Source organism: Channa argus, unplaced genomic scaffold, assembly GCF_033026475.1.
Source record: "Channa argus isolate prfri unplaced genomic scaffold, Channa argus male v1.0 Contig020, whole genome shotgun sequence".
NCBI classification, from domain to species: Eukaryota; Metazoa; Chordata; class Actinopteri; order Anabantiformes; family Channidae; genus Channa; species Channa argus.
In genome coordinates, this window is record NW_027125239.1 from 519,476 (window position 1) to 545,049 (window position 25,574).

General features: G+C 41.8%; 1 non-coding gene and 25 pseudogenes across 1 annotated transcript; all 26 read left to right on the forward strand.

The window, feature by feature from the left end:
• Positions 1-474: 474 nt before the first annotated feature.
• On the forward strand, positions 475-593 carry LOC137115017 (5S ribosomal RNA; annotated as a pseudogene).
• Positions 594-1,446: 853 nt separating this feature from the next.
• LOC137115179 (5S ribosomal RNA) lies at positions 1,447-1,565 on the forward strand (annotated as a pseudogene).
• An 853-nt stretch (positions 1,566-2,418) lies between these two features.
• On the forward strand, positions 2,419-2,537 carry LOC137115126 (5S ribosomal RNA). Its single transcript, XR_010913550.1, has one exon. It is a non-coding gene; the product is annotated as a 5S ribosomal RNA (ribosomal RNA).
• Positions 2,538-3,393: 856 nt separating this feature from the next.
• Positions 3,394-3,512, forward strand: LOC137115018 (5S ribosomal RNA; annotated as a pseudogene).
• Positions 3,513-4,365: 853 nt separating this feature from the next.
• Positions 4,366-4,484, forward strand: LOC137114759 (5S ribosomal RNA; annotated as a pseudogene).
• An 856-nt stretch (positions 4,485-5,340) lies between these two features.
• On the forward strand, positions 5,341-5,459 carry LOC137115019 (5S ribosomal RNA; annotated as a pseudogene).
• An 857-nt stretch (positions 5,460-6,316) lies between these two features.
• LOC137115020 (5S ribosomal RNA) lies at positions 6,317-6,435 on the forward strand (annotated as a pseudogene).
• An 857-nt stretch (positions 6,436-7,292) lies between these two features.
• On the forward strand, positions 7,293-7,411 carry LOC137115021 (5S ribosomal RNA; annotated as a pseudogene).
• An 853-nt stretch (positions 7,412-8,264) lies between these two features.
• On the forward strand, positions 8,265-8,383 carry LOC137114760 (5S ribosomal RNA; annotated as a pseudogene).
• An 856-nt stretch (positions 8,384-9,239) lies between these two features.
• Positions 9,240-9,358, forward strand: LOC137115022 (5S ribosomal RNA; annotated as a pseudogene).
• Positions 9,359-10,215: 857 nt separating this feature from the next.
• LOC137115024 (5S ribosomal RNA) lies at positions 10,216-10,334 on the forward strand (annotated as a pseudogene).
• Positions 10,335-11,191: 857 nt separating this feature from the next.
• On the forward strand, positions 11,192-11,310 carry LOC137115025 (5S ribosomal RNA; annotated as a pseudogene).
• An 853-nt stretch (positions 11,311-12,163) lies between these two features.
• On the forward strand, positions 12,164-12,282 carry LOC137114621 (5S ribosomal RNA; annotated as a pseudogene).
• An 853-nt stretch (positions 12,283-13,135) lies between these two features.
• LOC137115026 (5S ribosomal RNA) lies at positions 13,136-13,254 on the forward strand (annotated as a pseudogene).
• Positions 13,255-14,111: 857 nt separating this feature from the next.
• LOC137115251 (5S ribosomal RNA) lies at positions 14,112-14,230 on the forward strand (annotated as a pseudogene).
• Positions 14,231-15,083: 853 nt separating this feature from the next.
• On the forward strand, positions 15,084-15,202 carry LOC137114607 (5S ribosomal RNA; annotated as a pseudogene).
• An 853-nt stretch (positions 15,203-16,055) lies between these two features.
• Positions 16,056-16,174, forward strand: LOC137114707 (5S ribosomal RNA; annotated as a pseudogene).
• An 857-nt stretch (positions 16,175-17,031) lies between these two features.
• Positions 17,032-17,150, forward strand: LOC137114740 (5S ribosomal RNA; annotated as a pseudogene).
• An 857-nt stretch (positions 17,151-18,007) lies between these two features.
• On the forward strand, positions 18,008-18,126 carry LOC137115028 (5S ribosomal RNA; annotated as a pseudogene).
• An 853-nt stretch (positions 18,127-18,979) lies between these two features.
• On the forward strand, positions 18,980-19,098 carry LOC137114495 (5S ribosomal RNA; annotated as a pseudogene).
• An 855-nt stretch (positions 19,099-19,953) lies between these two features.
• LOC137114560 (5S ribosomal RNA) lies at positions 19,954-20,072 on the forward strand (annotated as a pseudogene).
• Positions 20,073-20,928: 856 nt separating this feature from the next.
• LOC137115227 (5S ribosomal RNA) lies at positions 20,929-21,047 on the forward strand (annotated as a pseudogene).
• Positions 21,048-21,904: 857 nt separating this feature from the next.
• LOC137115029 (5S ribosomal RNA) lies at positions 21,905-22,023 on the forward strand (annotated as a pseudogene).
• Positions 22,024-22,876: 853 nt separating this feature from the next.
• Positions 22,877-22,995, forward strand: LOC137114761 (5S ribosomal RNA; annotated as a pseudogene).
• An 853-nt stretch (positions 22,996-23,848) lies between these two features.
• LOC137114648 (5S ribosomal RNA) lies at positions 23,849-23,967 on the forward strand (annotated as a pseudogene).
• Positions 23,968-24,824: 857 nt separating this feature from the next.
• Positions 24,825-24,943, forward strand: LOC137114741 (5S ribosomal RNA; annotated as a pseudogene).
• The last annotated feature ends 631 nt before the right edge of the window (positions 24,944-25,574 follow it).

A 25,574-nucleotide genomic window follows, 5' to 3' on the forward strand; every position in this document is an offset into this window, starting at 1 on the left:
CCGTGGATTTGTTTATAAATTGTATATTTTGTAAATAGTATTAAATCTGTAGGGGTGAACTGCCATTTTCTTTGGAGTGTTTTCACATTAGGGAGTTAGGGTTAGCGACTATCTTTTGGTTTGTTTATTTCTATCAGGCTAGCTAACACTTTCGGTGGGAAATGGCTTATTTTGTTTATTATGTTGGCCTTGGTTCGCCCTGAGTTGTAGAGTCATGTTTTGTTTGACACTTTCTTTCGTTTAAAATAAATATCATTCTGTTGGAACATCTCAATCCTGGATTTTGGTTTGAGGATCGGAGAGGGAACATCCAAATTTATCTTTGTCTGTTTCACCCTGACCCCCTAGACAGGGGCGTAACAGACCAGTACAGTTATAGTACTTTGTACTTTGCCATATTTATCTTCTTCTTAGCAAGTGTCATGCATTCTGCTTCTCCAGCGTTTTTAAGAGCTGTTGATGATGTCAAATGCAGCTTACGGCCACACCGCTCTCTAAGCGCCCGATCTCGTCCGATCTCGGCAGCCAAATAGAGCCGGGCCTGGTTAGTACTTGGTAGGAAGACCGCCTGGGAATACCAGGTGCTGTAAGCTTTTTTGCTTGGGTTTACGGGCAGCACAAGCTGGTGTTACTGCCTATTTATTCATAGAAATTGTTCTATATTTTCATCAAATTTTGTTCTTTCATTGCTGTTTTGCTACTTTATTGGTTTGCCAACCATCGTGCTTCATTACTAGTAGACCATGTTACGGTCCTGGCCATATGTGTTGTTTTTATTTTCTTGTTCTTATAGGTGCCCTGCCTGATTGGCCGGATTGGGGGGCAGTACAGGAAGCTGATTGGTCCATCCTACACTTCCTGGAGTTTTAAAAGTACGGTTCCTAACAGCAAGCGAGGCTCTTTCTGGCATCAGCACCTGTTTGCTGTTCTTGGTTTCCAAACCTTATTTAGCATTTTTGAATTGTTAGGTTTTGTGACGTGGTTTTGTTATAAATTGTATATTTTGTAAATAGTATTAAATCTGTAGGGGTGAACTGCCATTTTCTTTGGACCGTTTTCACATTAGGGAGTTAGGGTTAGCGACTGTCTTTTGGTTTGTTTATTTCTATCAGGCTAGCTAGCACTTTCTGTGGGAAATGGCTTATTTTGTTTATTATGTTGGCCTTGGTTCGCCATGAGTTGTGTCATTTTTTGTTTGTCACTTTCTTTCGTTTAAAATAAATATCATTCTGTTGGAACATCTCGATCCTGGATTTTGGTTTGGGGATCGGAGAGGGAACATGCTAATTTATCTTTGTATGTTGCACCCTGACCCCCTAGACAGGGGCGTAACAGACCAGTACAGTTATAGTACTTTGTACTTTGCCACATTTATCTTCTTCTTAGTAAGTGTCATGCATTGTGCTTCTCTAGCGTTTTTAAGAGCTGTTGATGATGTCAAATGCAGCTTACGGCCAAACCGCTCTCTAAGCGCCCGATCTCGTCCGATCTCGGCAGCCAAATAGAGCCGGGCCTGGTTAGTACTTGGTAGGAAGACCGCCTGGGAATACCAGGTGCTGTAAGCTTTTTTGCTTGGGTTTACGGGCAGCACAAGCTGGTGTTACTGCCTATTTATTCATAGAAATTGTTCTATATTTTCATCAAATTTTGTTCTTTCATTGCTGTTTTGCTACTTTATTGGTTTGCCAACCATCGTTCTTCATTACTAGTAGACCATGTTACGGTCCTGGCCATATGTGTTGTTTTTATTTTCTTGTTCTTATAGGTGCCCTGCCTGATTGGCCGGATTGGGGGGCAGTACAGGAAGCTGATTGGTCCATCCTACACTTCCTGGAGTTTTAAAAGTACGGTTCCCAACAGCAAGCGAGGCTCTTTCTGGCATCAGCACCTGTTTGCTGTTCTTGGTTTCCAAACCTTATTTAGCATTTTTGAATTGTTAGGTTTTGTGACGTGGTTTTGTTATAAATTGTATATTTTGTAAATAGTATTAAATCTGTAGGGGTGAACTGCCATTTTCTTTGGACCGTTTTCACATTAGGGAGTTAGGGTTAGCGACTGTCTTTTGGTTTGTTTATTTCTATCAGGCTAGCTAGCACTTTCTGTGGGAAATGGCTTATTTTGTTTATTATGTTGGCCTTGGTTCGCCATGAGTTGTGTCATTTTTTGTTTGTCACTTTCTTTCGTTTAAAATAAATATCATTCTGTTGGAACATCTCGATCCTGGATTTTGGTTTGGGGATCGGAGAGGGAACATGCTAATTTATCTTTGTATGTTGCACCCTGACCCCCTAGACAGGGGCGTAACAGACCAGTACAGTTATAGTACTTTGTACTTTGCCACATTTATCTTCTTCTTAGTAAGTGTCATGCATTGTGCTTCTCTAGCGTTTTTAAGAGCTGTTGATGATGTCAAATGCAGCTTACGGCCAAACCGCTCTCTAAGCGCCCGATCTCGTCCGATCTCGGCAGCCAAATAGAGCCGGGCCTGGTTAGTACTTGGTAGGGAGACCGCCTGGGAATACCAGGTGCTGTAAGCTTTTTTGCTTGGGTTTACGGGCAGCACAAGCTGGTGTTACTGCCTATTTATTCATAGAAATTGTTCTATATTTTCATCAAATTTTGTTCTTTCATTGCTGTTTTGCTACTTTATTGGTTTGCCAACCATCGTGCTTCATTACTAGTAGACCATGTTACGGTCCTGGCCATATGTGTTGTTTTTATTTTCTTGTTCTTATAGGTGCCCTGCCTGATTGGCCGGATTGGGGGGCAGTACAGGAAGCTGATTGGTCCATCCTACACTTCCTGGAGTTTTAAAAGTACGGTTCCCAACAGCAAGCGAGGCTCTTTCTGGCATCAGCACCTGTTTGCTGTTCTTGGTTTCCAAACCTTATTTAGCATTTTTGAATTGTTAGGTTTTGTGACGTGGTTTTGTTATAAATTGTATATTTTGTAAATAGTATTAAATCTGTAGGGGTGAACTGCCATTTTCTTTGGACCGTTTTCACATTAGGGAGTTAGGGTTAGCGACTGTCTTTTGGTTTGTTTATTTCTATCAGGCTAGCTAGCACTTTCTGTGGGAAATGGCTTATTTTGTTTATTATGTTGGCCTTGGTTCGCCCTGAGTTGTAGTGTCATGTTTTGTTTGACACTTTCTTTCGTTTAAAATAAATATCATTCTGTTGGAACATCTCGATCCTGGATTATGGTTTGGAGACCGGAGAGGGAACATCCTAATTTATCTTTGTATGTTGCACCCTGACCCCCTAGACAGGGGCGTAACAGACCAGTACAGTTATAGTACTTTGTACTTTGCCACATTTATCTTCTTCTTAGCAAGTGTCATGCATTCTGCTTCTCCAGCGTTTTTAAGAGCTGTTGATGATGTCAAATGCAGCTTACGGCCACACCGCTCTCTAAGCGCCCGATCTCGTCCGATCTCGGCAGCCAAATAGAGCCGGGCCTGGTTAGTACTTGGTAGGAAGACCGCCTGGGAATACCAGGTGCTGTAAGCTTTTTTGCTTGGGTTTACGGGCAGCACAAGCTGGTGTTACTGCCTATTTATTCATAGAAATTGTTCTATATTTTCATCAAATTTTGTTCTTTCATTGCTGTTTTGCTACTTTATTGGTTTGCCAACCATCGTGCTTCATTACTAGTAGACCATGTTACGGTCCTGGCCATATGTGTTGTTTTTATTTTCTTGTTCTTATAGGTGCCCTGCCTGATTGGCCAGATTGGGGGGCAGTACAGGAAGCTGATTGGTCCATCCTACACTTCCTGGAGTTTTAAAAGTACGGTTCCCAACAGCAAGCGAGGCTCTTTCTGGCATCAGCACCTGTTTGCTGTTCTTGGTTTCCAAACCTTATTTAGCATTTTTGAATTGTTAGGTTTTGTGACGTGGTTTTGTTATAAATTGTATATTTTGTAAATAGTATTAAATCTGTAGGGGTGAACTGCCATTTTCTTTGGACCGTTTTCACATTAGGGAGTTAGGGTTAGCGACTGTCTTTTGGTTTGTTTATTTCTATCAGGCTAGCTAGCACTTTCTGTGGGAAATGGCTTATTTTGTTTATTATGTTGGCCTTGGTTCGCCATGAGTTGTGTCATTTTTTGTTTGTCACTTTCTTTCGTTTAAAATAAATATCATTCTGTTGGAACATCTCGATCCTGGATTTTGGTTTGGGGATCGGAGAGGGAACATGCTAATTTATCTTTGTATGTTGCACCCTGACCCCCTAGACAGGGGCGTAACAGACCAGTACAGTTATAGTACTTTGTACTTTGCCACATTTATCTTCTTCTTAGCAAGTGTCATGCATTCTGCTTCTCCAGCGTTTTTAAGAGCTGTTGATAATGTCAAATGCAGCTTACGGCCCCACCGCTCTCTAAGCGCTCGATCTCGTCCGATCTCGGCAGCCAAATAGAGCCGAGCCTGGTTAGAACTTGGTAGGAAGACCGCCTGGGAATACCAGGTGCTGTAAGCTTTTTTGCTTAGGTTTACGGGCAGCACAAGCTGGTGTTACTGCCTATTTATTCATAGAAATTGTTCTATATTTTCATCAAATTTTGTTCTTTCATTGCTGTTTTGCTACTTTATTGGTTTGCCAACCATCGTGCTTCATTACTAGTAGACCATGTTACGGTCCTGGCCATATGTGTTGTTTTTATTTTCTTGTTCTTATAGGTGCCCTGCCTGATTGGCCGGATTGGGGGGCAGTACAGGAAGCTGATTGGTCCATCCTACACTTCCTGGAGTTTTAAAAGTACGGTTCCCAACAGCAAGCGAGGCTCTTTCTGGCATCAGCACCTGTTTGCTGTTCTTGGTTTCCAAACCTTATTTAGCATTTTTGAATTGTTAGGTTTTGTGACGTGGTTTTGTTATAAATTGTATATTTTGTAAATAGTATTAAATCTGTAGGGGTGAACTGCCATTTTCTTTGGACCGTTTTCACATTAGGGAGTTAGGGTTAGCGACTGTCTTTTGGTTTGTTTATTTTTATCAGGCTAGCTAGCACTTTCTGTGGGAAATGGCTTATTTTGTTTATTATGTTGGCCTTGGTTCGCCCTGAGTTGTAGTGTCATGTTTTGTTTGACACTTTCTTTCGTTTAAAATAAATATCATTCTGTTGGAACATCTCGATCCTGGATTATGGTTTGGAGACCGGAGAGGGAACATCCTAATTTATCTTTGTATGTTGCACCCTGACCCCCTAGACAGGGGCGTAACAGACCAGTACAGTTATAGTACTTTGTACTTTGCCACATTTATCTTCTTCTTAGCAAGTGTCATGCATTCTGCTTCTCCAGCGTTTTTAAGAGCTGTTGATGATGTCAAATGCAGCTTACGGCCACACCGCTCTCTAAGCGCCCGATCTCGTCCGATCTCGGCAGCCAAATAGAGCCGGGCCTGGTTAGTACTTGGTAGGAAGACCGCCTGGGAATACCAGGTGCTGTAAGCTTTTTTGCTTGGGTTTACGGGCAGCACAAGCTGGTGTTACTGCCTATTTATTCATAGAAATTGTTCTATATTTTCATCAAATTTTGTTCTTTCATTGCTGTTTTGCTACTTTATTGGTTTGCCAACCATCGTGCTTCATTACTAGTAGACCATGTTACGGTCCTGGCCATATGTGTTGTTTTTATTTTCTTTTTCTTATAGGTGCCCTGCCTGATTGGCTGGATTGGGGGGCAGTACAGGAAGCTGATTGGTCCATCCTACACTTCCTGGAGTTTTAAAAGTACGGTTCCCAACAGCTAGCGAGGCTCTTTCTGGCATCAGCACCTGTTTGCTGTTCTTGGTTTCCAAACCGTATTTAGCATTTTTGAATTGTTAGGTTTTGTGCCGTGGTTTTGTTTATAAATTGTATATTTTGTAAATAGTATTAAATCTGTAGGGGTGAACTGCCATTTTCTTTGGACTGTTTTCACATTAGGGAGTTATGGTTAGCGACTGTCTTTTGGTTTGTTTATTTCTATCAGGCTAGCTAGCACTTTCTGTGGGAAATGGCTTATTTTGTTTATTATGTTGGCCTTGGTTCGCCCTGAGTTGTAGTGTCATGTTTTGTTTGACACTTTCTTTCGTTTAAAATAAATATCATTCTGTTGGAACATCTCGATCCTGGATTATGGTTTGGAGACCGGAGAGGGAACATCCTAATTTATCTTTGTATGTTGCACCCTGACCCCCTAGACAGGGGCGTAACAGACCAGTACAGTTATAGTACTTTGTACTTTGCCACATTTATCTTCTTCTTAGCAAGTGTCATGCATTCTGCTTCTCCAGCGTTTTTAAGAGCTGTTGATGATGTCAAATGCAGCTTACGGCCACACCGCTCTCTAAGCGCCCGATCTCGTCCGATCTCGGCAGCCAAATAGAGCCGGGCCTGGTTAGTACTTGGTAGGAAGACCGCCTGGGAATACCAGGTGCTGTAAGCTTTTTTGCTTGGGTTTACGGGCAGCACAAGCTGGTGTTACTGCCTATTTATTCATAGAAATTGTTCTATATTTTCATCAAATTTTGTTCTTTCATTGCTGTTTTGCTACTTTATTGGTTTGCCAACCATCGTGCTTCATTACTAGTAGACCATGTTACGGTCCTGGCCATATGTGTTGTTTTTATTTTCTTGTTCTTATAGGTGCCCTGCCTGATTGGCCGGATTGGGGGGCAGTACAGGAAGCTGATTGGTCCATCCTACACTTCCTGGAGTTTTAAAAGTACGGTTCCCAACAGCTAGCGAGGCTCTTTCTGGCATCAGCACCTGTTTGCTGTTCTTGGTTTCCAAACCGTATTTAGCATTTTTGAATTGTTAGGTTTTGTGCCGTGGTTTTGTTTATAAATTGTATATTTTGTAAATAGTATTAAATCTGTAGGGGTGAACTGCCATTTTCTTTGGACTGTTTTCACATTAGGGAGTTATGGTTAGCGACTGTCTTTTGGTTTGTTTATTTCTATCAGGCTAGCTAGCACTTTCTGTGGGAAATGGCTTATTTTGTTTATTATGTTGGCCTTGGTTCGCCCTGAGTTGTAGTGTCATGTTTTGTTTGACACTTTCTTTCGTTTAAAATAAATATCATTCTGTTGGAACATCTCGATCCTGGATTATGGTTTGGAGACCGGAGAGGGAACATCCTAATTTATCTTTGTATGTTGCACCCTGACCCCCTAGACAGGGGCGTAACAGACCAGTACAGTTATAGTACTTTGTACTTTGCCACATTTATCTTCTTCTTAGCAAGTGTCATGCATTCTGCTTCTCCAGCGTTTTTAAGAGCTGTTGATGATGTCAAATGCAGCTTACGGCCACACCGCTCTCTAAGCGCCCGATCTCGTCCGATCTCGGCAGCCAAATAGAGCCGGGCCTGGTTAGTACTTGGTAGGAAGACCGCCTGGGAATACCAGGTGCTGTAAGCTTTTTTGCTTGGGTTTACGGGCAGCACAAGCTGGTGTTACTGCCTATTTATTCATAGAAATTGTTCTATATTTTCATCAAATTTTGTTCTTTCATTGCTGTTTTGCTACTTTATTGGTTTGCCAACCATCGTGCTTCATTACTAGTAGACCATGTTACGGTCCTGGCCATATGTGTTGTTTTTATTTTCTTGTTCTTATAGGTGCCCTGCCTGATTGGCCAGATTGGGGGGCAGTACAGGAAGCTGATTGGTCCATCCTACACTTCCTGGAGTTTTAAAAGTACGGTTCCCAACAGCAAGCGAGGCTCTTTCTGGCATCAGCACCTGTTTGCTGTTCTTGGTTTCCAAACCTTATTTAGCATTTTTGAATTGTTAGGTTTTGTGACGTGGTTTTGTTATAAATTGTATATTTTGTAAATAGTATTAAATCTGTAGGGGTGAACTGCCATTTTCTTTGGACCGTTTTCACATTAGGGAGTTAGGGTTAGCGACTGTCTTTTGGTTTGTTTATTTCTATCAGGCTAGCTAGCACTTTCTGTGGGAAATGGCTTATTTTGTTTATTATGTTGGCCTTGGTTCGCCATGAGTTGTGTCATTTTTTGTTTGTCACTTTCTTTCGTTTAAAATAAATATCATTCTGTTGGAACATCTCGATCCTGGATTTTGGTTTGGGGATCGGAGAGGGAACATGCTAATTTATCTTTGTATGTTGCACCCTGACCCCCTAGACAGGGGCGTAACAGACCAGTACAGTTATAGTACTTTGTACTTTGCCACATTTATCTTCTTCTTAGCAAGTGTCATGCATTCTGCTTCTCCAGCGTTTTTAAGAGCTGTTGATAATGTCAAATGCAGCTTACGGCCCCACCGCTCTCTAAGCGCTCGATCTCGTCCGATCTCGGCAGCCAAATAGAGCCGAGCCTGGTTAGAACTTGGTAGGAAGACCGCCTGGGAATACCAGGTGCTGTAAGCTTTTTTGCTTAGGTTTACGGGCAGCACAAGCTGGTGTTACTGCCTATTTATTCATAGAAATTGTTCTATATTTTCATCAAATTTTGTTCTTTCATTGCTGTTTTGCTACTTTATTGGTTTGCCAACCATCGTGCTTCATTACTAGTAGACCATGTTACGGTCCTGGCCATATGTGTTGTTTTTATTTTCTTGTTCTTATAGGTGCCCTGCCTGATTGGCCGGATTGGGGGGCAGTACAGGAAGCTGATTGGTCCATCCTACACTTCCTGGAGTTTTAAAAGTACGGTTCCCAACAGCAAGCGAGGCTCTTTCTGGCATCAGCACCTGTTTGCTGTTCTTGGTTTCCAAACCTTATTTAGCATTTTTGAATTGTTAGGTTTTGTGACGTGGTTTTGTTATAAATTGTATATTTTGTAAATAGTATTAAATCTGTAGGGGTGAACTGCCATTTTCTTTGGACCGTTTTCACATTAGGGAGTTAGGGTTAGCGACTGTCTTTTGGTTTGTTTATTTTTATCAGGCTAGCTAGCACTTTCTGTGGGAAATGGCTTATTTTGTTTATTATGTTGGCCTTGGTTCGCCCTGAGTTGTAGTGTCATGTTTTGTTTGACACTTTCTTTCGTTTAAAATAAATATCATTCTGTTGGAACATCTCGATCCTGGATTATGGTTTGGAGACCGGAGAGGGAACATCCTAATTTATCTTTGTATGTTGCACCCTGACCCCCTAGACAGGGGCGTAACAGACCAGTACAGTTATAGTACTTTGTACTTTGCCACATTTATCTTCTTCTTAGCAAGTGTCATGCATTCTGCTTCTCCAGCGTTTTTAAGAGCTGTTGATGATGTCAAATGCAGCTTACGGCCACACCGCTCTCTAAGCGCCCGATCTCGTCCGATCTCGGCAGCCAAATAGAGCCGGGCCTGGTTAGTACTTGGTAGGAAGACCGCCTGGGAATACCAGGTGCTGTAAGCTTTTTTGCTTGGGTTTACGGGCAGCACAAGCTGGTGTTACTGCCTATTTATTCATAGAAATTGTTCTATATTTTCATCAAATTTTGTTCTTTCATTGCTGTTTTGCTACTTTATTGGTTTGCCAACCATCGTGCTTCATTACTAGTAGACCATGTTACGGTCCTGGCCATATGTGTTGTTTTTATTTTCTTTTTCTTATAGGTGCCCTGCCTGATTGGCTGGATTGGGGGGCAGTACAGGAAGCTGATTGGTCCATCCTACACTTCCTGGAGTTTTAAAAGTACGGTTCCCAACAGCTAGCGAGGCTCTTTCTGGCATCAGCACCTGTTTGCTGTTCTTGGTTTCCAAACCGTATTTAGCATTTTTGAATTGTTAGGTTTTGTGCCGTGGTTTTGTTTATAAATTGTATATTTTGTAAATAGTATTAAATCTGTAGGGGTGAACTGCCATTTTCTTTGGACTGTTTTCACATTAGGGAGTTATGGTTAGCGACTGTCTTTTGGTTTGTTTATTTCTATCAGGCTAGCTAGCACTTTCTGTGGGAAATGGCTTATTTTGTTTATTATGTTGGCCTTGGTTCGCCCTGAGTTGTAGTGTCATGTTTTGTTTGACACTTTCTTTCGTTTAAAATAAATATCATTCTGTTGGAACATCTCGATCCTGGATTATGGTTTGGAGACCGGAGAGGGAACATCCTAATTTATCTTTGTATGTTGCACCCTGACCCCCTAGACAGGGGCGTAACAGACCAGTACAGTTATAGTACTTTGTACTTTGCCACATTTATCTTCTTCTTAGCAAGTGTCATGCATTCTGCTTCTCCAGCGTTTTTAAGAGCTGTTGATGATGTCAAATGCAGCTTACGGCCACACCGCTCTCTAAGCGCCCGATCTCGTCCGATCTCGGCAGCCAAATAGAGCCGGGCCTGGTTAGTACTTGGTAGGAAGACCGCCTGGGAATACCAGGTGCTGTAAGCTTTTTTGCTTGGGTTTACGGGCAGCACAAGCTGGTGTTACTGCCTATTTATTCATAGAAATTGTTCTATATTTTCATCAAATTTTGTTCTTTCATTGCTGTTTTGCTACTTTATTGGTTTGCCAACCATCGTGCTTCATTACTAGTAGACCATGTTACGGTCCTGGCCATATGTGTTGTTTTTATTTTCTTGTTCTTATAGGTGCCCTGCCTGATTGGCCGGATTGGGGGGCAGTACAGGAAGCTGATTGGTCCATCCTACACTTCCTGGAGTTTTAAAAGTACGGTTCCCAACAGCTAGCGAGGCTCTTTCTGGCATCAGCACCTGTTTGCTGTTCTTGGTTTCCAAACCGTATTTAGCATTTTTGAATTGTTAGGTTTTGTGCCGTGGTTTTGTTTATAAATTGTATATTTTGTAAATAGTATTAAATCTGTAGGGGTGAACTGCCATTTTCTTTGGACTGTTTTCACATTAGGGAGTTATGGTTAGCGACTGTCTTTTGGTTTGTTTATTTCTATCAGGCTAGCTAGCACTTTCTGTGGGAAATGGCTTATTTTGTTTATTATGTTGGCCTTGGTTCGCCCTGAGTTGTAGTGTCATGTTTTGTTTGACACTTTCTTTCGTTTAAAATAAATATCATTCTGTTGGAACATCTCGATCCTGGATTATGGTTTGGAGACCGGAGAGGGAACATCCTAATTTATCTTTGTATGTTGCACCCTGACCCCCTAGACAGGGGCGTAACAGACCAGTACAGTTATAGTACTTTGTACTTTGCCACATTTATCTTCTTCTTAGCAAGTGTCATGCATTCTGCTTCTCCAGCGTTTTTAAGAGCTGTTGATGATGTCAAATGCAGCTTACGGCCACACCGCTCTCTAAGCGCCCGATCTCGTCCGATCTCGGCAGCCAAATAGAGCCGGGCCTGGTTAGTACTTGGTAGGAAGACCGCCTGGGAATACCAGGTGCTGTAAGCTTTTTTGCTTGGGTTTACGGGCAGCACAAGCTGGTGTTACTGCCTATTTATTCATAGAAATTGTTCTATATTTTCATCAAATTTTGTTCTTTCATTGCTGTTTTGCTACTTTATTGGTTTGCCAACCATCGTGCTTCATTACTAGTAGACCATGTTACGGTCCTGGCCATATGTGTTGTTTTTATTTTCTTGTTCTTATAGGTGCCCTGCCTGATTGGCCGGATTGGGGGGCAGTACAGGAAGCTGATTGGTCCATCCTACACTTCCTGGAGTTTTAAAAGTACGGTTCCCAACAGCAAGCGAGGCTCTTTCTGGCATCAGCACCTGTTTGCTGTTCTTGGTTTCCAAACCTTATTTAGCATTTTTGAATTGTTAGGTTTTGTGACGTGGTTTTGTTATAAATTGTATATTTTGTAAATAGTATTAAATCTGTAGGGGTGAACTGCCATTTTCTTTGGACCGTTTTCACATTAGGGAGTTAGGGTTAGCGACTGTCTTTTGGTTTGTTTATTTCTATCAGGCTAGCTAGCACTTTCTGTGGGAAATGGCTTATTTTGTTTATTATGTTGGCCTTGGTTCGCCCTGAGTTGTGTCATTTTTTGTTTGTCACTTTCTTTCGTTTAAAATAAATATCATTCTGTTGGAACATCTCGATCCTGGATTTTGGTTTGGGGATCGGAGAGGGAACATGCTAATTTATCTTTGTATGTTGCACCCTGACCCCCTAGACAGGGGCGTAACAGACCAGTACAGTTATAGTACTTTGTACTTTGCCACATTTATCTTCTTCTTAGCAAGTGTCATGCATTCTGCTTCTCCAGCGTTTTTAAGAGCTGTTGATGATGTCAAATGCAGCTTACGGCCACACCGCTCTCTAAGCGCCCGATCTCATCCGATCTCGGCAGCCAAATAGAGCCGGGCCTGGTTAGTACTTGGTAGGAAGACCGCCTGGGAATACCAGGTGCTGTAAGCTTTTTTGCTTGGGTTTACGGGCAGCACAAGCTGGTGTTACTGCCTATTTATTCATAGAAATTGTTCTATATTTTCATCAAATTTTGTTCTTTCATTGCTGTTTTGCTACTTTATTGGTTTGCCAACCATCGTGCTTCATTACTAGTAGACCATGTTACGGTCCTGGCCATATGTGTTGTTTTTATTTTCTTGTTCTTATAGGTGCCCTGCCTGATTGGCCGGATTGGGGGGCAGTACAGGAAGCTGATTGGTCCATCCTACACTTCCTGGAGTTTTAAAAGTACGGTTCCCAACAGCAAGCGAGGCTCTTTCTGGCATCAGCACCTGTTTGCTGTTCTTGGTTTCCAAACCTTATTTAGCATTTTTGAATTGTTAGGTTTTGTGACGTGGTTTTGTTATAAATTGTATATTTTGTAAATAGTATTAAATCTGTAGGGGTGAACTGCCATTTTCTTTGGACCGTTTTCACATTAGGGAGTTAGGGTTAGCGACTGTCTTTTGGTTTGTTTATTTCTATCAGGCTAGCTAGCACTTTCTGTGGGAAATGGCTTATTTTGTTTATTATGTTGGCCTTGGTTCGCCATGAGTTGTGTCATTTTTTGTTTGTCACTTTCTTTCGTTTAAAATAAATATCATTCTGTTGGAACATCTCGATCCTGGATTTTGGTTTGGGGATCGGAGAGGGAACATGCTAATTTATCTTTGTATGTTGCACCCTGACCCCCTAGACAGGGGCGTAACAGACCAGTACAGTTATAGTACTTTGTACTTTGCCACATTTATCTTCTTCTTAGTAAGTGTCATGCATTCTGCTTCTCTAGCGTTTTTAAGAGCTGTTGATGATGTCAAATGCAGCTTACGGCCACACCGCTCTCTAAGCGCCCGATCTCGTCCGATCTCGGCAGCCAAATAGAGCCGGGCCTGGTTAGTACTTGGTAGGAAGACCGCCTGGGAATACCAGGTGCTGTAAGCTTTTTTGCTTGGGTTTACGGGCAGCACAAGCTGGTGTTACTGCCTATTTATTCATAGAAATTGTTCTATATTTTCATCAAATTTTGTTCTTTCATTGCTGTTTTGCTACTTTATTGGTTTGCCAACCATCGTGCTTCATTACTAGTAGACCATGTTACGGTCCTGGCCATATGTGTTGTTTTTATTTTCTTTTTCTTATAGGTGCCCTGCCTGATTGGCCGGATTGGGGGGCAGTACAGGAAGCTGATTGGTCCATCCTACACTTCCTGGAGTTTTAAAAGTACGGTTCCCAACAGCTAGCGAGGCTCTTTCTGGCATCAGCACCTGTTTGCTGTTCTTGGTTTCCAAACCTTATTTAGCATTTTTGAATTGTTAGGTTTTGTGCCGTGGTTTTGTTTATAAATTGTATATTTTGTAAATAGTATTAAATCTGTAGGGGTGAACTGCCATTTTCTTTGGACTGTTTTCACATTAGGGAGTTATGGTTAGCGACTGTCTTTTGGTTTGTTTATTTCTATCAGGCTAGCTAGCACTTTCTGTGGGAAATGGCTTATTTTGTTTATTATGTTGGCCTTGGTTCGCCCTGAGTTGTAGTGTCATGTTTTGTTTGACACTTTCTTTCGTTTAAAATAAATATCATTCTGTTGGAACATCTCGATCCTGGATTATGGTTTGGAGACCGGAGAGGGAACATCCTAATTTATCTTTGTATGTTGCACCCTGACCCCCTAGACAGGGGCGTAACAGACCAGTACAGTTATAGTACTTTGTACTTTGCCACATTTATCTTCTTCTTAGCAAGTGTCATGCATTCTGCTTCTCCAGCGTTTTTAAGAGCTGTTGATGATGTCAAATGCAGCTTACGGCCACACTGCTCTCTAAGCGCCCGATCTCGTCCGATCTCGGCAGCCAAATAGAGCCGGGCCTGGTTAGTACTTGGTAGGAAGACCGCCTGGGAATACCAGGTGCTGTAAGCTTTTTTGCTTGGGTTTACGGGCAGCACAAGCTGGTGTTACTGCCTATTTATTCATAGAAATTGTTCTATATTTTCATCAAATTTTGTTCTTTCATTGCTGTTTTGCTACTTTATTGGTTTGCCAACCATCGTGCTTCATTACTAGTAGACCATGTTACGGTCCTGGCCATATGTGTTGTTTTTATTTTCTTGTTCTTATAGGTGCCCTGCCTGATTGGCCGGATTGGGGGGCAGTACAGGAAGCTGATTGGTCCATCCTACACTTCCTGGAGTTTTAAAAGTACGGTTCCCAACAGCAAGCGAGGCTCTTTCTGGCATCAGCACCTGTTTGCTGTTCTTGGTTTCCAAACCTTATTTAGCATTTTTGAATTGTTAGGTTTTGTGACGTGGTTTTGTTATAAATTGTATATTTTGTAAATAGTATTAAATCTGTAGGGGTGAACTGCCATTTTCTTTGGACCGTTTTCACATTAGGGAGTTAGGGTTAGCGACTGTCTTTTGGTTTGTTTATTTCTATCAGGCTAGCTAGCACTTTCTGTGGGAAATGGCTTATTTTGTTTATTATGTTGGCCTTGGTTCGCCCTGAGTTGTGTCATTTTTTGTTTGTCACTTTCTTTCGTTTAAAATAAATATCATTCTGTTGGAACATCTCGATCCTGGATTTTGGTTTGGGGATCGGAGAGGGAACATGCTAATTTATCTTTGTATGTTGCACCCTGACCCCCTAGACAGGGGCGTAACAGACCAGTACAGTTATAGTACTTTGTACTTTGCCACATTTATCTTCTTCTTAGCAAGTGTCATGCATTCTGCTTCTCCAGCGTTTTTAGGAGCTGTTGATGATGTCAAATGCAGCTTACGGCCACACCGCTCTCTAAGCGCCCGAGCTCGTCCGATCTCGGCAGCCAAATAGAGCCGGGCCTGGTTAGTACTTGGTAGGAAGACCGCCTGGGAATACCAGGTGCTGTAAGCTTTTTTGCTTGGGTTTACGGGCAGCACAAGCTGGTGTTACTGCCTATTTATTCATAGAAATTGTTCTATATTTTCATCAAATTTTGTTCTTTCATTGCTGTTTTGCTACTTTATTGGTTTGCCAACCATCGTGCTTCATTACTAGTAGACCATGTTACGGTCCTGGCCATATGTGTTGTTTTTATTTTCTTGTTCTTATAGGTGCCCTGCCTGATTGGCCAGATTGGGGGGCAGTACAGGAAGCTGATTGGTCCATCCTACACTTCCTGGAGTTTTAAAAGTACGGTTCCCAACAGCAAGCGAGGCTCTTTCTGGCATCAGCACCTGTTTGCTGTTCTTGGTTTCCAAACCTTATTTAGCATTTTTGAATTGTTAGGTTTTGTGACGTGGTTTTGTTATAAATTGTATATTTTGTAAATAGTATTAAATCTGTAGGGGTGAACTGCCATTTTCTTTGGACCGTTTTCACATTAGGGAGTTAGGGTTAGCGACTGTCTTTTGGTTTGTTTATTTCTATCAGGCTAGCTAGCACTTTCTGTGGGAAATGGCTTATTTTGTTTATTATGTTGGCCTTGGTTCGCCATGAGTTGTGTCATTTTTTGTTTGTCACTTTCTTTCGTTTAAAATAAATATCATTCTGTTGGAACATCTCGATCCTGGATTTTGGTTTGGGGATCGGAGAGGGAACATGCTAATTTATCTTTGTATGTTGCACCCTGACCCCCTAGACAGGGGCGTAACAGACCAGTACAGTTATAGTACTTTGTACTTTGCCACATTTATCTTCTTCTTAGCAAGTGTCATGCATTCTGCTTCTCCAGCGTTTTTAAGAGCTGTTGATGATGTCAAATGCAGCTTACGGCCCCACCGCTCTCTAAGCGCTCGATCTCGTCCGATCTCGGCAGCCAAATAGAGCCGAGCCTGGTTAGTACTTGGTAGGAAGACCGCCTGGGAATACCAGGTGCTGTAAGCTTTTTTGCTTAGGTTTACGGGCAGCACAAGCTGGTGTTACTGCCTATTTATTCATAGAAATTGTTCTATATTTTCATCAAATTTTGTTCTTTCATTGCTGTTTTGCTACTTTATTGGTTTGCCAACCATCGTGCTTCATTACTAGTAGACCATGTTACGGTCCTGGCCATATGTGTTGTTTTTATTTTTTTGTTCTTATAGGTGCCCTGCCTGATTGGCCGGATTGGGGGGCAGTACAGGAAGCTGATTGGTCCATCCTACACTTCCTGGAGTTTTAAAAGTACGGTTCCCAACAGCTAGCGAGGCTCTTTCTGGCATCAGCACCTGTTTGCTGTTCTTGGTTTCCAAACCTTATTTAGCATTTTTGAATTGATAGGTTTTGTGCCGTGGTTTTGTTTATAAATTGTATATTTTGTAAATAGTATTAAATCTGTAGGGGTGAACTGCCATTTTCTTTGGACTGTTTTCACATTAGGGAGTTAGGGTTAGCGACTGTCTTTTGGTTTGTTTATTTCTATCAGGCTAGCTAGCACTTTCTGTGGGAAATGGCTTATTTTGTTTATTATGTTGGCCTTGGTTCGCCCTGAGTTGTAGTGTCATGTTTTGTTTGACACTTTCTTTCGTTTAAAATAAATATCATTCTGTTGGAACATCTCGATCCTGGATTTTGGTTTGGGGATCGGAGAGGGAACATGCTAATTTATCTTTGTATGTTGCACCCTGACCCCCTAGACAGGGGCGTAACAGACCAGTACAGTTATAGTACTTTGTACTTTGCCACATTTATCTTCTTCTTAGCAAGTGTCATGCATTCTGCTTCTCCAGCGTTTTTAAGAGCTGTTGATGATGTCAAATGCAGCTTACGGCCACACTGCTCTCTAAGCGCCCGATCCCGTCCGATCTCAGCAGCCAAATATGGCCGGGCCTTGTTAGTACTTGGTAGGAAGACCGCCTGGGAATACCAGGTGCTGTAAGCTTCTTTGCTTGGGTTTACGGGCAGCACAAGCTGGTGTTACTGCCTATTTATTCATAGAAATTGTTCTATATTTTCATCAAATTTTGTTCTTTCATTGCTGTTTTGCTACTTTATTGGTTTGCCAACCATCGTGCTTCATTACTAGTAGACCATGTTACAGTCCTGGCCATATGTGTTGTTTTTATTTTCTTGTTCTTATAGGTGCCCTGCCTGATTGGCCGGATTGGGGGGCAGTACAGGAAGCTGATTGGTCCATCCTACACTTCCTGGAGTTTTAAAAGTACGGTTCCCAACAGCTAGCGAGGCTCTTTCTGGCATCAGTACCTGTTTGCTTTTCTTGGTTTCCAAACCTTATTTAGCATTTTTGAATTGTTAGGTTTTGTGCCGTGGATTTGTTTATAAATTGTATATTTTGTAAATAGTATTAAATCTGTAGGGGTGAACTGCCATTTTCTTTGGAGTGTTTTCACATTAGGGAGTTAGGGTTAGCGACTATCTTTTGGTTTGTTTATTTCTATCAGGCTAGCTAACACTTTCGGTGGGAAATGGCTTATTTTGTTTATTATGTTGGCCTTGGTTCGCCCTGAGTTGTAGAGTCATGTTTTGTTTGACACTTTCTTTCGTTTAAAATAAATATCATTCTGTTGGAACATCTCAATCCTGGATTTTGGTTTGAGGATCGGAGAGGGAACATCCAAATTTATCTTTGTCTGTTTCACCCTGACCCCCTAGACAGGGGCGTAACAGACCAGTACAGTTATAGTACTTTGTACTTTGCCATATTTATCTTCTTCTTAGCAAGTGTCATGCATTCTGCTTCTCCAGCGTTTTTAAGAGCTGTTGATGATGTCAAATGCAGCTTACGGCCACACCGCTCTCTAAGCGCCCGATCTCGTCCGATCTCGGCAGCCAAATAGAGCCGGGCCTGGTTAGTACTTGGTAGGAAGACCGCCTGGGAATACCAGGTGCTGTAAGCTTTTTTGCTTGGGTTTACGGGCAGCACAAGCTGGTGTTACTGCCTATTTATTCATAGAAATTGTTCTATATTTTCATCAAATTTTGTTCTTTCATTGCTGTTTTGCTACTTTATTGGTTTGCCAACCATCGTGCTTCATTACTAGTAGACCATGTTACGGTCCTGGCCATATGTGTTGTTTTTATTTTCTTGTTCTTATAGGTGCCCTGCCTGATTGGCCGGATTGGGGGGCAGTACAGGAAGCTGATTGGTCCATCCTACACTTCCTGGAGTTTTAAAAGTACGGTTCCTAACAGCAAGCGAGGCTCTTTCTGGCATCAGCACCTGTTTGCTGTTCTTGGTTTCCAAACCTTATTTAGCATTTTTGAATTGTTAGGTTTTGTGACGTGGTTTTGTTATAAATTGTATATTTTGTAAATAGTATTAAATCTGTAGGGGTGAACTGCCATTTTCTTTGGACCGTTTTCACATTAGGGAGTTAGGGTTAGCGACTGTCTTTTGGTTTGTTTATTTCTATCAGGCTAGCTAGCACTTTCTGTGGGAAATGGCTTATTTTGTTTATTATGTTGGCCTTGGTTCGCCATGAGTTGTGTCATTTTTTGTTTGTCACTTTCTTTCGTTTAAAATAAATATCATTCTGTTGGAACATCTCGATCCTGGATTTTGGTTTGGGGATCGGAGAGGGAACATGCTAATTTATCTTTGTATGTTGCACCCTGACCCCCTAGACAGGGGCGTAACAGACCAGTACAGTTATAGTACTTTGTACTTTGCCACATTTATCTTCTTCTTAGCAAGTGTCATGCATTCTGCTTCTCCAGCGTTTTTAAGAGCTGTTGATGATGTCAAATGCAGCTTACGGCCCCACCGCTCTCTAAGCGCCCGATCTCGTCCGATCTCGGCAGCCAAATAGAGCCGGGCCTGGTTAGTACTTGGTAGGAAGACCGCCTGGGAATACCAGGTGCTGTAAGCTTTTTTGCTTGGGTTTACGGGCAGCACAAGCTGGTGTTACTGCCTATTTATTCATAGAAATTGTTCTATATTTTCATCAAATTTTGTTCTTTCATTGCTGTTTTGCTACTTTATTGGTTTGCCAACCATCGTGCTTCATTACTAGTAGACCATGTTACGGTCCTGGCCATATGTGTTGTTTTTATTTTCTTGTTCTTATAGGTGCCCTGCCTGATTGGCCGGATTGGGGGGCAGTACAGGAAGCTGATTGGTCCATCCTACACTTCCTGGAGTTTTAAAAGTACGGTTCCCAACAGCAAGCGAGGCTCTTTCTGGCATCAGCACCTGTTTGCTGTTCTTGGTTTCCAAACCTTATTTAGCATTTTTGAATTGTTAGGTTTTGTGACGTGGTTTTGTTATAAATTGTATATTTTGTAAATAGTATTAAATCTGTAGGGGTGAACTGCCATTTTCTTTGGACCGTTTTCACATTAGGGAGTTAGGGTTAGCGACTGTCTTTTGGTTTGTTTATTTCTATCAGGCTAGCTAGCACTTTCTGTGGGAAATGGCTTATTTTGTTTATTATGTTGGCCTTGGTTCGCCCTGAGTTGTTTTTCATTTTTTGTTTGTCACTTTCTTTCGTTTAAAATAAATATCATTCTGTTGGAACATCTCGATCCTGGATTTTGGTTTGGGGATCGGAGAGGGAACATGCTAATTTATCTTTGTATGTTGCACCCTGACCCCCTAGACAGGGGCGTAAAAGACCAGTACAGTTATAGTACTTTGTACTTTGCCACATTTATCTTCTTCTTAGCAAGTGTCATGCATTCTGCTTCTCCAGCGTTTTTAAGAGCTGTTGATGATGTCAAATGCAGCTTACGGCCACACCGCTCTCTAAGCGCCCGATCTCGTCCGATCTCGGCAGCCAAATAGAACCGGGCCTGGTTAGTACTTGGTAGGAAGACCGCCTGGGAATACCAGGTGCTGTAAGCTTTTTTGCTTGGGTTTACGGGCAGCACAAGCTGGTGTTACTGCCTATTTATTCATAGAAATTGTTCTATATTTTCATCAAATTTTGTTCTTTCATTGCTGTTTTGCTACTTTATTGGTTTGCCAACCATCGTGCTTCATTACTAGTAGACCATGTTACGGTCCTGGCCATATGTGTTGTTTTTATTTTCTTGTTCTTATAGGTGCCCTGCCTGATTGGCCGGATTGGGGGGCAGTACAGGAAGCTGATTGGTCCATCCTACACTTCCTGGAGTTTTAAAAGTACGGTTCCCAACAGCAAGCGAGGCTCTTTCTGGCATCAGCACCTGTTTGCTGTTCTTGGTTTCCAAACCTTATTTAGCATTTTTGAATTGTTAGGTTTTGTGACGTGGTTTTGTTATAAATTGTATATTTTGTAAATAGTATTAAATCTGTAGGGGTGAACTGCCATTTTCTTTGGACCGTTTTCACATTAGGGAGTTAGGGTTAGCGACTGTCTTTTGGTTTGTTTATTTCTATCAGGCTAGCTAGCACTTTCTGTGGGAAATGGCTTATTTTGTTTATTATGTTGGCCTTGGTTCGCCCTGAGTTGTAGTGTCATGTTTTGTTTGACACTTTCTTTCGTTTAAAATAAATATCATTCTGTTGGAACATCTCGATCCTGGATTATGGTTTGGAGACCGGAGAGGGAACATCCTAATTTATCTTTGTATGTTGCACCCTGACCCCCTAGACAGGGGCGTAACAGACCAGTACAGTTATAGTACTTTGTACTTTGCCACATTTATCTTCTTCTTAGCAAGTGTCATGCATTCTGCTTCTCCAGCGTTTTTAAGAGCTGTTGATGATGTCAAATGCAGCTTACGGCCACACCGCTCTCTAAGCGCCCGATCTCGTCCGATCTCGGCAGCCAAATAGAGCCGGGCCTGGTTAGTACTTGGTAGGAAGACCGCCTGGGAATACCAGGTGCTGTAAGTTTTTTTGCTTGGGTTTACGGGCAGCACAAGCTGGTGTTACTGCCTATTTATTCATAGAAATTGTTCCATATTTTCATCAAATTTTGTTCTTTCATTGCTGTTTTGCTACTTTATTGGTTTGCCAACCATCGTGCTTCATTACTAGTAGACCATGTTACGGTCCTGGCCATATGTGTTGTTTTTATTTTGTTGTTCTTATAGGTGCCCTGCCTTATCTGCCGGATTGGGGGGCAGTACAGGAAGCTGATTGGTCCATCCTTCACTTCCTGGAGTTTTAAAAGTACGGTTCCCAACAGCTAGCGAGGCTCTTTCTGGCAGCAGCACCTGTTTGCTGTTCTTGGTTTCCAAACCTTATTTAGCATTTTTGAATTGTTAGGTTTTGTGCCGTGGTTTTGTTTATAAATTGTATATTTTGTAAATAGTATTAAATCTGTAGGGGTGAACTGCCATTTTCTTTGGAGTGTTTTCACATTAGGGAGTTAGGGTTAGCGACTATCTTTTGGTTTGTTTATTTTTATCAGGCTAGCTAACACTTTCTGTGGGAAATGGCTTATTTTGTTTATTATGTTGGCCTTGGTTCGCCATGAGTTGTAGTGTCATGTTTTGTTTGACACTTTCTTTCGTTTAAAATAAATATCATTCTGTTGGAACATCTCAATCCTGGATTTTGGTTTGAGGATCGGAGAGGGAACATCCAAATTTATCTTTGTATGTTTCACCCTGACCCCCTAGACAGGGGCGTAACAGACCAGTACAGTTATAGTACTTTGTACTTTGCCATATTTATCTTCTTCTTAGCAAGTGTCATGCAATCTGCTTCTCCAGCGTTTTTAAGAGCTGTTGATGATGTCAAATGCAGCTTACGGCCACACCGCTCTCTAAGCGCCCGATCTCGTCCGATCTCGGCAGCCAAATAGAGCCGGGCCTGGTTAGTACTTGGTAGGAAGACCGCCTGGGAATACCAGGTGCTGTAAGCTTTTTTGCTTGGGTTTACGGGCAGCACAAGCTGGTGTTACTGCCTATTTATTCATAGAAATTGTTCTATATTTTCATCAAATTTTGTTCTTTCATTGCTGTTTTGCTACTTTATTGGTTTGCCAACCATCGTGCTTCATTACTAGTAGACCATGTTACGGTCCTGGCCATATGTGTTGTTTTTATTTTCTTGTTCTTATAGGTGCCCTGCCTGATTGGCCAGATTGGGGGGCAGTACAGGAAGCTGATTGGTCCATCCTACACTTCCTGGAGTTTTAAAAGTACGGTTCCCAACAGCAAGCGAGGCTCTTTCTGGCATCAGCACCTGTTTGCTGTTCTTGGTTTCCAAACCTTATTTAGCATTTTTGAATTGTTAGGTTTTGTGACGTGGTTTTGTTATAAATTGTATATTTTGTAAATAGTATTAAATCTGTAGGGGTGAACTGCCATTTTCTTTGGACCGTTTTCACATTAGGGAGTTAGGGTTAGCGACTGTCTTTTGGTTTGTTTATTTCTATCAGGCTAGCTAGCACTTTCTGTGGGAAATGGCTTATTTTGTTTATTATGTTGGCCTTGGTTCGCCATGAGTTGTGTCATTTTTTGTTTGTCACTTTCTTTCGTTTAAAATAAATATCATTCTGTTGGAACATCTCGATCCTGGATTTTGGTTTGGGGATCGGAGAGGGAACATGCTAATTTATCTTTGTATGTTGCACCCTGACCCCCTAGACAGGGGCGTAACAGACCAGTACAGTTATAGTACTTTGTACTTTGCCACATTTATCTTCTTCTTAGCAAGTGTCATGCATTCTGCTTCTCCAGCGTTTTTAAGAGCTGTTGATGATGTCAAATGCAGCTTACGGCCCCACCGCTCTCTAAGCGCTCGATCTCGTCCGATCTCGGCAGCCAAATAGAGCCGAGCCTGGTTAGAACTTGGTAGGAAGACCGCCTGGGAATACCAGGTGCTGTAAGCTTTTTTGCTTAGGTTTACGGGCAGCACAAGCTGGTGTTACTGCCTATTTATTCATAGAAATTGTTCTATATTTTCATCAAATTTTGTTCTTTCATTGCTGTTTTGCTACTTTATTGGTTTGCCAACCATCGTGCTTCATTACTAGTAGACCATGTTACGGTCCTGGCCATATGTGTTGTTTTTATTTTCTTGTTCTTATAGGTGCCCTGCCTGATTGGCCGGATTGGGGGGCAGTACAGGAAGCTGATTGGTCCATCCTACACTTCCTGGAGTTTTAAAAGTACGGTTCCCAACAGCAAGCGAGGCTCTTTCTGGCATCAGCACCTGTTTGCTGTTCTTGGTTTCCAAACCTTATTTAGCATTTTTGAATTGTTAGGTTTTGTGACGTGGTTTTGTTATAAATTGTATATTTTGTAAATAGTATTAAATCTGTAGGGGTGAACTGCCATTTTCTTTGGACCGTTTTCACATTAGGGAGTTAGGGTTAGCGACTGTCTTTTGGTTTGTTTATTTCTATCAGGCTAGCTAGCACTTTCTGTGGGAAATGGCTTATTTTGTTTATTATGTTGGCCTTGGTTCGCCATGAGTTGTGTCATTTTTTGTTTGTCACTTTCTTTCGTTTAAAATAAATATCATTCTGTTGGAACATCTCGATCCTGGATTTTGGTTTGGGGATCGGAGAGGGAACATGCTAATTTATCTTTGTATGTTGCACCCTGACCCCCTAGACAGGGGCGTAACAGACCAGTACAGTTATAGTACTTTGTACTTTGCCACATTTATCTTCTTCTTAGCAAGTGTCATGCATTCTGCTTCTCCAGCGTTTTTAAGAGCTGTTGATGATGTCAAATGCAGCTTACGGCCCCACCGCTCTCTAAGTGCCCGATCTCGTCCGATCTCGGCAGCCAAATAGAGCCGGGCCTGGTTAGTACTTGGTAGGAAGACCGCCTGGGAATACCAGGTGCTGTAAGCTTTTTTGCTTGGGTTTACGGGCAGCACAAGCTGGTGTTACTGCCTATTTATTCATAGAAATTGTTCTATATTTTCATCAAATTTTGTTCTTTCATTGCTGTTTTGCTACTTTATTGGTTTGCCAACCATCGTGCTTCATTACTAGTAGACCATGTTACGGTCCTGGCCATATGTGTTGTTTTTATTTTGTTGTTCTTATAGGTGCCCTGCCTGATTGGCCGGATTGGGGGGCAGTACAGGAAGCTGATTGGTCCATCCTACACTTCCTGGAGTTTTAAAAGTACGGTTCCCAACAGCTAGCGAGGCTCTTTCTGGCATCAGCACCTGTTTGCTGTTCTTGGTTTCCAAACCTTATTTAGCATTTTTGAATTGTTAGGTTTTGTGCCGTGGTTTTGTTTATAAATTGTATATTTTGTAAATAGTATTAAATCTGTAGGGGTGAACTGCCATTTTCTTTGGACTGTTTTCACATTAGGGAGTTAGGGTTAGCGACTGTCTTTTGGTTTGTTTATTTCTATCAGGCTAGCTAGCACTTTCTGTGGGAAATGGCTTATTTTGTTTATTATGTTGGCCTTGGTTCGCCCTGAGTTGTAGTGTCATGTTTTGTTTGACACTTTCTTTCGTTTAAAATAAATATCATTCTGTTGGAACATCTCGATCCTGGATTTTGGTTTGGGGATCGGAGAGGGAACATGCTAATTTATCTTTGTATGTTGCACCCTGACCCCCTAGACAGGGGCGTAACAGACCAGTACAGTTATAGTACTTTGTACTTTGCCACATTTATCTTCTTCTTAGCAAGTGTCATGCATTCTGCTTCTCCAGCGTTTTTAAGAGCTGTTGATGATGTCAAATGCAGCTTACGGCCACACTGCTCTCTAAGCGCCCGATCCCGTCCGATCTCAGCAGCCAAATATGGCCGGGCCTTGTTAGTACTTGGTAGGAAGACCGCCTGGGAATACCAGGTGCTGTAAGCTTCTTTGCTTGGGTTTACGGGCAGCACAAGCTGGTGTTACTGCCTATTTATTCATAGAAATTGTTCTATATTTTCATCAAATTTTGTTCTTTCATTGCTGTTTTGCTACTTTATTGGTTTGCCAACCATCGTGCTTCATTACTAGTAGACCATGTTACAGTCCTGGCCATATGTGTTGTTTTTATTTTCTTGTTCTTATAGGTGCCCTGCCTGATTGGCCGGATTGGGGGGCAGTACAGGAAGCTGATTGGTCCATCCTACACTTCCTGGAGTTTTAAAAGTACGGTTCCCAACAGCTAGCGAGGCTCTTTCTGGCATCAGCACCTGTTTGCTTTTCTTGGTTTCCAAACCTTATTTAGCATTTTTGAATTGTTAGGTTTTGTGCCGTGGATTTGTTTATAAATTGTATATTTTGTAAATAGTATTAAATCTGTAGGGGTGAACTGCCATTTTCTTTGGAGTGTTTTCACATTAGGGAGTTAGGGTTAGCGACTATCTTTTGGTTTGTTTATTTCTATCAGGCTAGCTAACACTTTCGGTGGGAAATGGCTTATTTTGTTTATTATGTTGGCCTTGGTTCGCCCTGAGTTGTAGAGTCATGTTTTGTTTGACACTTTCTTTCGTTTAAAATA